This window comes from Panthera tigris, chromosome A1 (genome assembly GCF_018350195.1).
Source record: "Panthera tigris isolate Pti1 chromosome A1, P.tigris_Pti1_mat1.1, whole genome shotgun sequence".
In the NCBI taxonomy this organism is placed as follows: domain Eukaryota; kingdom Metazoa; phylum Chordata; class Mammalia; order Carnivora; family Felidae; genus Panthera; species Panthera tigris.
In genome coordinates this window covers 61,713,584-61,726,617 of record NC_056660.1, presented here as the reverse complement: position 1 = coordinate 61,726,617, position 13,034 = coordinate 61,713,584, and the positions used below count along the sequence as shown (strand labels likewise).

The 13,034-nt window shown below is 34.7% G+C and overlaps 1 long non-coding RNA gene across 2 annotated transcripts in view; it reads left to right on the top strand.

Annotated features, from left to right (window-relative positions):
* Window positions 1-13,034, top strand: part of LOC102952628 — a 408,067-nt gene that overhangs the window by 231,432 nt on the left and 163,601 nt on the right. For both annotated transcript variants that reach the window (XR_447156.2, XR_006214801.1), the window contains exon 2: window positions 12,063-12,360. This is a non-coding gene — a long non-coding RNA (uncharacterized LOC102952628). The remainder of the gene's footprint in view (window positions 1-12,062; window positions 12,361-13,034) is intronic.

Below are 13,034 nucleotides of genomic sequence, written 5' to 3'. Positions count from 1 at the left end.
AAAAATAGGGTTGCAAACAAACTTTTAAACTGATATCTGGAACTAAATTATCAACACCTACTAAACAGTTGAGTATGTTATAAAAGTAAGTTAAATGGCTTGTGTTAATTCCTTCCAAAGTATAAAATCCGAGATTTAGCCAGTAGGTAGGTTGGCCAAAGGCAATATTGGACTTAATCCAAAGATAGAGAAATAAAGAGAGAAAGAGAGAGACAGAGACAGAGAGACAGAGATTGAGAATGAATTAAAGAAGGTAACTTTTCTTTCCTTCTCTAAAGTGGAAGAGGACTCTTCCCCATGACATAGGAGGTCACTAAACACTGGGATGTTTCAAGAAGTAGAAGGTTATCAACGACATTTTTTGACAAGTTATAAAATAAACAGACTGTGGCATGTTTTGGTAAGAAGAGTATGCCTGAAAACTGGTAGATACATAAGAGGACCCAAAGGTATGTGAACAACAGCAAGTGCAGGAGTAGAGGGTGTGTTGACAAGCAATCCCAGAAATAGCCTACCTGAGGTGGAAGAAGTGTGCACAAGCGGAGGAGGGCTGCTATGACTGGCAGTGAGTTAGGCATCTTCTGGCATGCCTTCTACTTCTCAGTAGTGTAATAGAATCTTGGCTTCCTTGTCAGGTGGAAGCAGGCTACAGAGTTTCCTCATACCACTGTGCTCCTCTCCCACTTCCCCTAACAACCTGCTTTAGTGGTGTTAATGGGGTGAGGAGCTAGGTTTCTTGTGAGGCTTTTCCTGTACGGAGGCCTACTTCAACCTTGAGGATGATTCACTCTGGTCATCACAGTGCCTTTGGCGTGGTAACCGTGCAAATACATCTGACTCCCTCGGACAGCCTGAGGTCAGTAGTTCCGTATAGAGAAACTTAAGAGCATATGCCATTAGCAAGAAAGAAACTTTATTTTAAAACCAGGAAGAGGTGCCTGGATGTCTCAGTTGGTTACGTGTCGGAATCTTGATTTTGGCTCAGGTCTTGATCTATCTCACAGTTCATGAGATCGAGCCCATGTTGGGCTCCATGCTAATGGTGAGGAGCCTGACTGGTATTCTTTCTCTCCCTCTTTCTGCCCCTCCTCTGTGCTCTCTCTCAAAATAAATAAATAAACTTTATGAAAATAAAAATAAAATCATGGAGATTTGAAGGAAGTCTATGCAGTCTAATCTTGACTGTACAAAATGATATTAAAAGGCTCTTTTGGTATTTTTTTTTTAATTTCCGAGTTAAGGATATTAAAATTTATCACTTTCTTGATTCATTAAATTTTGGTCAATATTGTATTATTTATATTTGGGAAACCTAATGTTAGCAATATATATGGTTTAATAAAAGTCTTTTTAAAATGTCCAAATTCACTCTAAAAAATATATATGGGGCTTTGAATGGCTCAGTCAGTTGAGTGTCCGACTTTGGCTCAAGTCATGATCTCATGGTTCCTGAGTTCGAGCCCCGTGTCAGACTCTGTGCTGACAGTTCAGAGCCTGGAGCCTGCTTCAGATTGTGTCTTCCTCTCTTTCTGTCTTCCCCTGCTCATGCTCTGTCTCTCTCAAAAATAAATAAACATTTAAAAAATTAAAATATATGTATATAATCTCTGATTTTAAGGATGTGGATCTCTCTATCTATATCCATTGCTCAGTCCAGATATTTGTAATTATCTACATGCTCATACTGCCTATCGTGTGTCAATCTTGGTTGTTTGTGTCCACTTGATTTGTCTAGATCTGAAGGCTGTGTTAAAAATCTACTTTACATTGCATATATCAGTCTCTGTGAGCATCTCCCAATAGTTTCTGCTTAATGAAAGTTGTCATTGGGGCCCCTGGGTGGCTCTGTTGGTTGAGCATCCGACTCAGGGTTTTGGCTCAGGTCATGATCTCCAGGTTTGTGTGATTGAGCCCTCTGTCATCTGGCTCTGTGCTGACGGTATGGAGCCTACCTGGGATTCTGTCTCTCCCTCTCTCTCTGCCCCTCCCCTGCTCACTCACTCTCTCTGAAAATAAGTAAATAAACCTAAAAAAATAAAGTTGTCATTTTATTAAATGTTACATAGATATAAATAAATGTTATATCTTCTATGTGAATTATAGCAGCATTTCACTCTTTATCTTTTTAAAAAATATTCTTGGGGCTAACTGCTATTTTATCTACTAGAGAAATCAGGTCCCTTGTTTCACTTTTATTGAATCATTTTTGTTTAATTTTTGACCCATTAAATTTATTTTAGCCTTTGTAAAACATTATATTTTAGGTGTGTTTTTTGTATACAACATGAAGATAATATTTTACTACTACATGAACTGGAAATTTTCTTTTTTTCAGTAGATGAGTTAAACTTACCTATGTTTATTAAAATGGCAGATTTGTTAGATCTCATTTCTTTAAATTAGTGGTCTTTTCCTTTTCTTTATTTTTCTCACTTTTTTTTAGTTTACTTATTTACTTTCATTTGATATTTAGCAACACATGTATTATTAAATCTGTTTTGACATCAGGGAAACTAAAATCCAGTTTTAGTTAACCACATATGGAAAGACCTCAAGAGCAGGAGGGAATGTACTTAGAGAACAGAAATGATAGAATATGTAACAGAAGATATTATATAATTCTCACATCATAATTACCATCCATTCATTCTTCTATTCGCATTTTTAAATATGATTTTGATCCATTTCCCTCCAATACCACAAGCTTTCATCTGGTCTATCCAACTGCTGCTGGATAGACCATGTTTTGCAGTCTGAAAACTATGTTTCCCAACATTTGGGTTTGAAATAATATATAAATATTTGGATCAATTTTTTCAAAAAGTATTTTTTTAACAAGGAAAACATTGTACACCACAAACATAAAAATGAAGTGTTGGAGTGCCTGGATGGCTCAGCCGGTTAATCATCCGAGTTCAGTTCAGGTCATGATCTCACGGTTCGTGAGTTTGAGGCCAGCATCCACTGTTTGCTGACAGCCTGGAGCCTGGCGCCTGCTTCAAATTCTGTGTCTCCCTCTCTCTCTGCCCCTCCCCCACTCGTGCTCTGTCTCTGTCTCTCAAAAAATGAGTAAATATTAAAAAAAATAAAACAAAAGAAATGAAGTGTTATGTTTTATCACTTTTGATGCAGTGATTTAGTTATCAAAACTATGTTCAATTCTTATACTCCATAAGGAATTCTGTTGGGATCTATTCCTGACATAATAACAAATAAAGACTTGGTGGACATCAGGAATTTACTACTGAGCAAAAGAAATGGAATCAACACAAATTCAGACTTTCCAATATATGGCGATGCATTCTTAAATTTATTTAAAAAAGAGGAGTTATAATTTAAAAAGAAGTTAACAGAGCTTCAGTGAGGTTCATAATTAATTTCAAAAGTGCAATGAATAATGAAGAGTAATAATAAATATAGAACTAATCCAAGTGTGGTAAAACTTTTCACTGTATGAAAAGAAAAAAAAAATTTGAGCATATCTAATGAAAAACGAAAAAAAAAGAAACACTATCAACTGAATTCTTTGGTTGTAAGCCATAATAGCAACTCCTATTACTTAAAGAACGAGGGGATATTAAAGAGGTGTGTGTGTGTGTGTGTGTGTGTGTGTGTGTGTGTGTGGTGATTGTGTGCATTTTCTAATGTTTGGAAGTTATGGGAAATCAGTTTTGATAGCAAGGAGAGAGACAGGAAATAACCTATTCTTCCATGAATGCACATCACTGGAATGACTAAATGTAGTATTTCTACCCTGGAGACATACACGCGCACACACACACACACACACACACACACACACAGAATATGAAGCCATCAGAAACATGAAAATTATGAGTAAAGGCTTCAGTCAGCAAGTTTGTAATTTATTTCAAAACTGCAGCTGGGAGGCGCCTGGGTGGCTCAGTTGGTTAAGTGTGTCTGACTTTTGATTTCCCATGTTGGGCTCCGTGCTGAGAGTGCAGAGCTTGCTTGGGATTTTCTCTCTCTCTCTCTCTCTCTCTCTCTCTCTCTCTCTCCCCTTCCCCAGCTCACATGCCCTCTTTCTCTCCTCAAAATAAATAAAATAAACTTAAAAAAATACTGCAGCTGGTATTTATGATTTTTCTTGTACACCAGCCATTACTACACCCAACTTGGTCATGGCCTTCTGCCTGTTCTAAGGCATCACTCTGTGGGGAATGAGCTGGTAGTGGACCTATCTGAGAGCTGATGCAATAGTCTTCTATTTTTACTTACTGTTGGGAATCATATTAGTTGAAGCTGCTGTAGCAAAGTACCATAGACTGGGAGACTTATAAACAACAGAAATTTATTTCTTATAGTTTTGAAGTCAGGAGTCCATCATCAGGGTGCCAGCACAGACTGGTTCTGGTGAGAGTCCTTTTATGGGCTGTAGGCTGCCAACTTCTTGCATCCTCACAAGGTGTGGAATGGAGCAGAGGAAGCAAGCTCTCTCATATTCTTAAAAATATATGCACCCCGTTCATCAGAGTTACACTGTTATGACCTCAGTAACCTTAATGACTCCCCAAAGACCCATCTTCTAATACTATCACATTGGAGGGTAGGGTTTCCACATAAGAATTTTGAGGGGACACACATTCAGTTTGTAACAGGAATGTATCACCGAGACATATCCCACTATCATCTAAAAATTTTCAAAATGTTCTACCCAACTCCATTGTAAGAAATGGCAGGAAATAAAGATATGAGAAAAGAAAAAGCAAAATTGTAAGTATGTCCTAATCATCTGTTCATAGGTTTTGTTGGTATATGGTATAAGTAAGGGTTTAATTTTTTGTCAAAAGAGAAGGCCTACTATTCTATGACAATCTATCCCAACTACTATAGTATGAAGCCTTAATTATTCTTCTCCAGTGAACAATTATTACTGAATCCAGGTTTTCCTTTTTTCCAACCCAGTAATTTGTCTCTCTGTTTTTGTGGAAACAACATTATATTGTTCTCATTGCTTTAACCCTATAGTTGTTTTCACTGTCTCTTTATGGGTTCAATTGTTGTTTCCTTCTTTCTAAAAATTGTATTTATATGTAGTAATATAATTATGAAATATATAATTCATAATTATATACATTTACAGGAGAAAGTACTCTTACAATTATAGTCCTGATTCTTCAACTGGTTACATGGCAATAGCTTGTACTTATAAGTATCTTCTTCACTACCCATTCCATAGCCTCTTTATTGTCAGCAATTACTTCAACTGGTCATTGTTTTTTGCAAAATGGGACAACAAAAACTTGTATTCCTGAAATATAAAGGTCACTTATTCCTGCTTGAATTTAATTGTAATTTTCCATTGACATAATGTCGGAGTTTATATTATTGGTGCTGGTAACTGAAGTGGGATCATTTGCCACACCTTGACAAAATTTTGTCAGGATAAATTAAAATACATCACCAAAAATTTCACGGGGTGCAATACATGTGCCTAAAATCTGTTTTTAAATATATGTAATCATAAAGGTATGTATATATATGTGACTGTTGATTGCAGCAATGAATATGTTGCTAAAACATAAAAAAAATAGTTAAAAGCAAACTTGAACGTCCATCTAAAGGAAAAATACAAAACGCATGGTGTTACAATGAAAAATAAACACTCGAATGGCTTGTAATTGCACAACACATCTTCCATTGGTGTCTTCCACCCTTCCTTCTTTGCAGCGTCTCATGGGTCCTGCACGTGCACATATATAGGCTTCTACTGTACTAAAGTAATTGCTTTTCCTTCACTACTCATCATCATTTTGGTCTCTGCAACACCCACCCCACCCCCATACTGAACCATTTTCTTTACACACATTTTCATTTTTTTTAGTGAACTCCTACTTATTTTTAAAATTGCATTGCATACTTCTTCATTGTGAAATCTCCCATGAGTCAAACTGACAGATATGTACTCTCTTTTCCTTTGCAACACCCTTGTGTTATAGAATATTTCATATTTTAGGACAACTGGCATTTATCTCCAATATGTCTTGTACTTCTTTCAGATACTAATGTATATTTCGAAGTATGTACATTTAGCACAGCATCAGGCAATAGGAACTGCCCCTAGAAATTACAAAATAAATGAATGTTTATACATATGCTCAAACTAGTGTATGAATGGGTCATACATGTTCTTGTCAGTATTTACATTTTAATAAATGCATTGTATTTGTGCATAAAAGGATGTTAGAATGTTAGTGAAACATATTTGATAAACTAAGAATCATTATATTTTCATGCCATTGAGTTGCGTAACCATTTGGGGTTATTAGTTTTTGCTTAAATCAGAATCATATAATTAAGTGATAAATCACGTAATAGAGATTGAACAATTTATAAAATATTCATCTGGAGATATAAATCAGCAGTAACTATGTTTCTGTAAGTAATCACATAAAAATCGATATGAATGGCATGCATGCTGATCATTTTACAGTGTCTGTATGACATAAAATGTTTTGAAATGACATTTATGTAGCCATTTTTCTGTATTATACAGATTGCATACTAAAACTTAATTTTATCAATATTATGGCTGCAGGGTCAAATAATTTGATCATACTATTGCTTTCTTGCTTTAAAAAATTTCATGGAAATAGAGTTAAATCAACATCATCTTAAAACCACTGAAAACAGCACTCTTGTAGGTGGGTTTTGTTATATGCTTACTATGTTTCAGGAATGTATAAGGCCCTTATATTAATTTCATCTAATTTTATAATACATTTTCATAGTATTTATTTTTGTTAGTATTTTTAGATGAACAGTTGATTTTCACAGAAGTTAGTTTCTTAACTTCAAATTACTCTTAAGGCTACATCCAAAAATAGAATGCATGCCTATAAAACTGCAGTCAGGCCTGTTACCTAGAAACCGTGTCTTGTTTGTATTTTTGTTTACTCATAAAACATATTAACCTACATCAAAAATTTAGATAAAATAGTTTACAAATACACATGTGGGAATTATACTATCATAGAATTTTAAAAATAAAAAATGGCTACTAGAAATTCTAATTTAAAAAAATATTGAGTTCCATGGAGGTTAGGCAGTGGAAGTTTCTGCACTAAAATATTTTTACGTTGCTTGTAAATTTTATGTGGGAACTTATTTTTGAACATACTTAACACTCATAATGATAGTCCATACTATTTTGTAATCTCAGGAAGTGCTATTGTGCTGGTTATTTACCTGTTACCTTTCAAGCTATTAGTCCCCCTTACTAACATCTTCTGTCTTCAAACTACTTTGCTGTTAGTGTTTCGGAGTTGTGTCCATGCAAAACACATTGGTGGGCAATTGAAAGACGAGGGAGAAGAAGGGACCTTACTTCTTCCTCTTTCTACATCTCTCAGCATTTTTCATATGTGTTCATATATGTGTTTTGCACCTCAAACATCAGCTCTCTGTCCCTCAGTATGAGCCAGCTCTGTCCCTCAGCTGTCTGATTCCAGGACATGAGTCTAAGAGACTTTTCTCCAAGCTCCTAATTTTTGGTAACCCCACTTCTTCCCTTTAGTTGTTAATGCTGTGGATGGTACCTGCTTGCTGCTTCCGTGTTCTGTCTCACATGCAGCTTCTCAACAACAGTGGAACCAAGTCCCTGTATTCCAGTCATTAAAAGACAAACTGGACCTGGTTTTATCCACTACCAATATAGTACTTTGGTCAGAAATAATCTTTTTAAATCTGCAACCTATTAATTATTTGGTTTCTCATTGAGATATCTTTATAAATAATAGATATTTATATTATATGCAGCAGGTTTTTTTCAATACAAAAAGATGTTTGGATTTTTCATTATTGACACAAAGTAAATGTGGTATATCTTATCATATATTCACACTTATGTAGATCCTACTAAGCAATTGATTATGATATTTTAAACATTTCTGCCATATGCCCATCAGTGCTGACATCCCATATGGAAGCTAATCTTGACAACTTCCTGTGTTTTGATGGCTGTTCTTACTTGTCTCTCCCGGTTGGACTGTCCTTTCTCTGGTACTTCTTGACCCTTCTCAAAATCAAAGGAAGTTAGCCTGAGGCTTGAACATGAGGCTTCACTTTTGATACTACGTTTTTAAGAACTACAAAGACATTTTGTTAGCCTTCCTGACGAAATGTTCATTTTTCCTTTAATTGCATGTATTATAAAATTTATCATAATTTTTATAAATTTGGAGTACATATGATAGAAACAAGGACCTAGATGTTCACATATTTTAATCTCTGAAATCACTTAATACGGTATTTCATGTATTAACTGAATTTCATTGAATAATAAAATATAATAACTATATATTTTAAAAAAACACTATAGAAACCAATATTACCAATGTTTTTGGATGCGATATTGTTGGCAATAAAAATATTGTTACTAGAAGGAAAAAAAAAAGCAAAGATAAATTGACCAAACAGACTTAAACGATAAAACTGAGAGGTAGTAAAGGATAATTTTACATTGTGTTGCTCCTGCCTGAAGTAAGATTTTCTAATAAATTAGAAGTATCCATAGAATAAGAAAATTAGTCATTTTTACATAACATTAATCAGTTCCATATTTCCTATCGAAAGCATGCTATTATAGAATGGATGTTTGTGCCCCCTCCAAAAAAAATTCATATGTTGAAATCCTTACCCCTAGTGTCATGGTATTAAGAGATGGGCCTTTGGGAAGTGATTGGGTGATGAGAATGGGGTTTTCATGAATGATATCAGTGCCCTTATAAAAGAAACCCCAAAGATTTCTCTTGTTTGTTTCCCACCACGTGAGGACACAGTGAAAATGGACATGTGGGAAGTGAATTTCTTCCATTAAGAGAAACCCTTCAGCAAGCATCACAAGGTGAAGATAATTTAGTAGAGAAAAATCATATCTCTTGCATTTATACACAAGGTGGCAAACAGTGAAATAAATAGCTAGTTTTAGAAATGGAAAGTTTATGAAGGCCCTCTGCTTTAAAATCTCAGTGGAGATAGGAGATTGAAAACACTGAAAGTAATCTATTAACTTTAATACAAGACTAACGGGGAAGAATGGATGATATAGAAGAGAATCAATAGAAAATGTATGGGACATCTGGTTGGCTCCGTCATTTAAAGGTCTGTCTCTTGATTTTGGCTCAGGTCATTATCTCATGGTTTCTGAGGTGGAGCCCCCTGTGGATACCCAGGTCGGGCTCTATGCCGACGGTGCAGAGCCTGCTTGGGATTCTCTCTCTATCCCTCCCTCCTTTGCATGCTCTCTCTCTCTCTCTCTCTCTCAAAATAAATAAACATAAACAAACAAACAACAAAGAAGAAGAGTTCCAAAATATGATTAACTTATGGAACAATTATAAATTGTCATTTTATACAATTAAAACACTTTTATATACAACACTTAAAACAATGCTTTTTAACTGTTGATAATATAACAATTACATTATTGTCATATCTGACTTTGTAATCTATTTGTATTAAACTGTTTCTTTAATTGCACCTAATATATTTCATAATATGTTATAAACCCTAAAGAAAAATATTTAACAAAGTGAAAAAAATTTTTAAATAGACTTTTAAAAGCAGACATACTTAAACAAGCAGTTAAAAGAACAATTTGTTAGAAAGTTCTTAGCTACACTATGTACACAGCAATATTTACTGCATAGTCTTTGAAGAAGAGGATTATACATCATAGAGCATTATATTTTGGTGTAGAGACACACAACTTTATCCTGGATATGTCATCCTGGAAACAAACAGGTTTTTGAGCCTGAATATCTTCAAAACAGACATCTTTAAAAGTGACAATTCATACTTGAGAATTTAAGATTCATGTTCAATAAAATACTGCATCCTGGTACATAGTATATGCTGAAATTGAAGTGTGGCATTGTGTACAAAAATCACATTAAGGAATGTAAACTGAAAATAGTACTGGGGAGAAACAGTACCCATATTAGTTTCTGAGTTTGAACTTACTTTTATACAAGGTTAATACTGCTTTAGAAAAGAGAATTATGATTTTTATCACTCTAAGCCACTGCTGTTTAGAGTCAAAGTTGACTTTGGATATATCCTCTTCAACTTTTGTACTAAAAGTTACCTAGAGAAACAAAGAAAACAGTAAGTATAGTCTTAATTCTATGCTCAAGTCTAAACCCAGCGTTCTTCCTATAAGATAATGCTTGTCAGTCTAACCTAGTTAACCCAGTTAACCTTTATGTTACCGAATTTATGGGATTCACGTGTTTTCAAATGTTTAACTTTTTTCAATTTTTATGGTATAGTTTAAATATTCAGGATTATTAATTAAGCTTGGGGGGGGAGAACTTAAATATGCATTATTTGTGATATTTAGGTTTTCAAAAGTTTTGAAGACATCGATCATTAGTGATTATTTTAAAAAGGTACTATATGCCTATTGTTAAACTAGGATTATACATAAAACCATAAACAGAAAAAGAAAAACAATGCTTTTTGGTCTTTTTCAATAATTAAGTTTGGTTCCCAAGATTTTCTGTACCAAAATATTTGCTTGTGTTTACATACTTCTGGATTTGAATCACATATTATTCATGTAGGCCTTAAGGGAAGTGAAAATAAAAGTGAAGTCCAGAAAATCTAATTGGAAAATAATTACTAAGAGTGCAAAGAAATAAGAAGTATTTCAGACTTTGAAAATGCTTGCTCTATATAAGTCTTCCATTTGGTTATCACTATTTATTGGGAGATTCAATATTTAATGTGGATTTACTACATCTAATAGAATTCTTAAGTCAGTTTCTTTTTTTAGATGTAGTTAACTCCAGATGTGTTCACTTGGGAGTGAACCCTCATTCACATTTCACTGTGGAAAAAATGAAGTCCATCAGAGAGAATTTCTTTCAAATATTTGTAAAGACTCATCCATTTTGATAATAAACTGTTCAAGCATTTTAATTCTAATGAGTTAAATTAATCTCCACTGCAAAGGGAAATTTATTTCATTTTATACATGAGGGTACCATTATGGAAAACAGATTATACAAAGCAAGAATACATATAAAAAGGCAAATATTAATTCTGAACTATATATAAAACATCTAAAGTGACCACATCTGTTTGGATACATCAGCAAATTTAGAAACATGGCAATACCAAGATTTTGAACATTTTATGAAGATTCTCTCAAACTCAACCTTAAACCAAAATGTGAAAAATAATTTTGATGGGTTTCATATTTTCTTAATGTGAGAAGAAAGTATGAGATGTTCACAGTTTGTTCAGAGTCTGTGATTGCCTCACCTAAGGTAATGATAAAGTAAACATATAAACATTGTATTCGTAGAGAAAAAGCTAACCTCACCGAGTCTTTCCTTAATGCACAATATGTGTGTATGTGTGCATGTTGGCGAGATTTCTCTCTCTCTCTCTCCTTCTGTCTGTCTCCCCCTCTTCTTATAAGGCCATTAATCCCTTTATGAGGACTCCAACCTCATGACCAAATTTAGCCCTCGTTACTTCCAAAGACTCCCATCTTTAAATACCATGACAATAGAAGTTAGGACTTTAACATCTGAATTGTGAGGGGACACAAATGTTCACTCCATAACAAGGCTTCAAAAGATTGGGGAAGAAAGATATGTGGCAAACATTACCATATTCTAAATGATATACTGGGTGTCCTATAGGGAATTAAGAAATACATACTCAAACTATTAAATGATTTATTTTTAAGTCTTGTTTTCTTAACTATTTCTACCCTTGGCCTACCTCCCTCTTGAGGATATAAAAAGGCTGATGTAAAGAGGAAAGAAGAAAATATGTTTGGGAGGAAAAATGAGACTTTGCCTGCCATTTTCCTTCCCATCCCTATAGAGGGAAGTGGAGAGGGTGGGTAGATATGTCATCATGCTGACAGATTCCCATGGAATTTGGAAATAGTAAACAATGTGAAGTTCATTTAAAAAGAGCTTGACGTTTTTGTATCTGCCTGAGATGGCAAAACAGGGAGAGAGAAAGACTTTATTGAGACTAGCTACACTTTGTGTAATTTTGGATTGTTTCTCGTGTTCCAGATGTGTGCTATGCAGAGAAGGAGCCAGCTGCTGCCATTCACAACACTGCTTCAGATGGCTGTCTGGAGGGGTCATGGAATGCCAACAATAAGGCGGACCTCTGGATGAGTAGGCACTGAGAAAACCATAAGCAATCAGCCTAGGAAAATGCACTTCTGTCACGAAAACGGAATTCCAGTATTCTCTAGACAGTCGTGTTTTAAATGAAGAAACTAAAAATGTACTCTATTTGAGCGGTATCTTTGGTTGCATTCCAAGCACCAGGAAAGCCACAATCAAACCATATTTACTCAACTAGGTGAGTAAAAAATGTTTCTGCCCTTTAAACTTCCTTTCTAACCTCTGCTCTCACTGTTTCCCTGGGGAAATCATATACCATTCTCAAAAAGCAAAGGAGAAAAATAAAAGAGTAAGATAGGGAAGGAGAAAAGTTCTGCCAAATGTCCCTTTCCCACTTATGTCTCCAGTCTAAAGTGGGTCCAGGTCACTGAATGAAGAATCTTTAAATAAAGTTTAGTTTTGCTATTACACAGGATAATATAATTATTGATTATGCAAATCTTTGGTGAGACTGAATGCAACTGAAGAGGCTTCTTATTGTTGTTGTGTTGAGTAACCACAAAAGTAATGAAAAATTCCTTGAATTTAATAAGAAGGAATTAGCCCCTCAGAATGGATTTGTTCAAGAAGTATGACAAAAGAGAATGTTTTCACTTATATCCTGTGGAACCCAACTGTCTAAATCTTGACTCAGCATGAAGTGAAGTATACTGCAGAGTATTTCTCATACCAAGACCTAAATATTGTTAAATTATAATACACCCAAGCAATAAGTGGTGGTAATCTGGGACTCAGATATAATTTGAATGAAAAAAATTCCCTCAGTTTCTAGGTGCTATTCTTTTTCTCCTAGGAGCTTAGACCTAATTACTGAAGTTGACGAAAGGCTTTTTAGAAACCGAGCAATCTTTT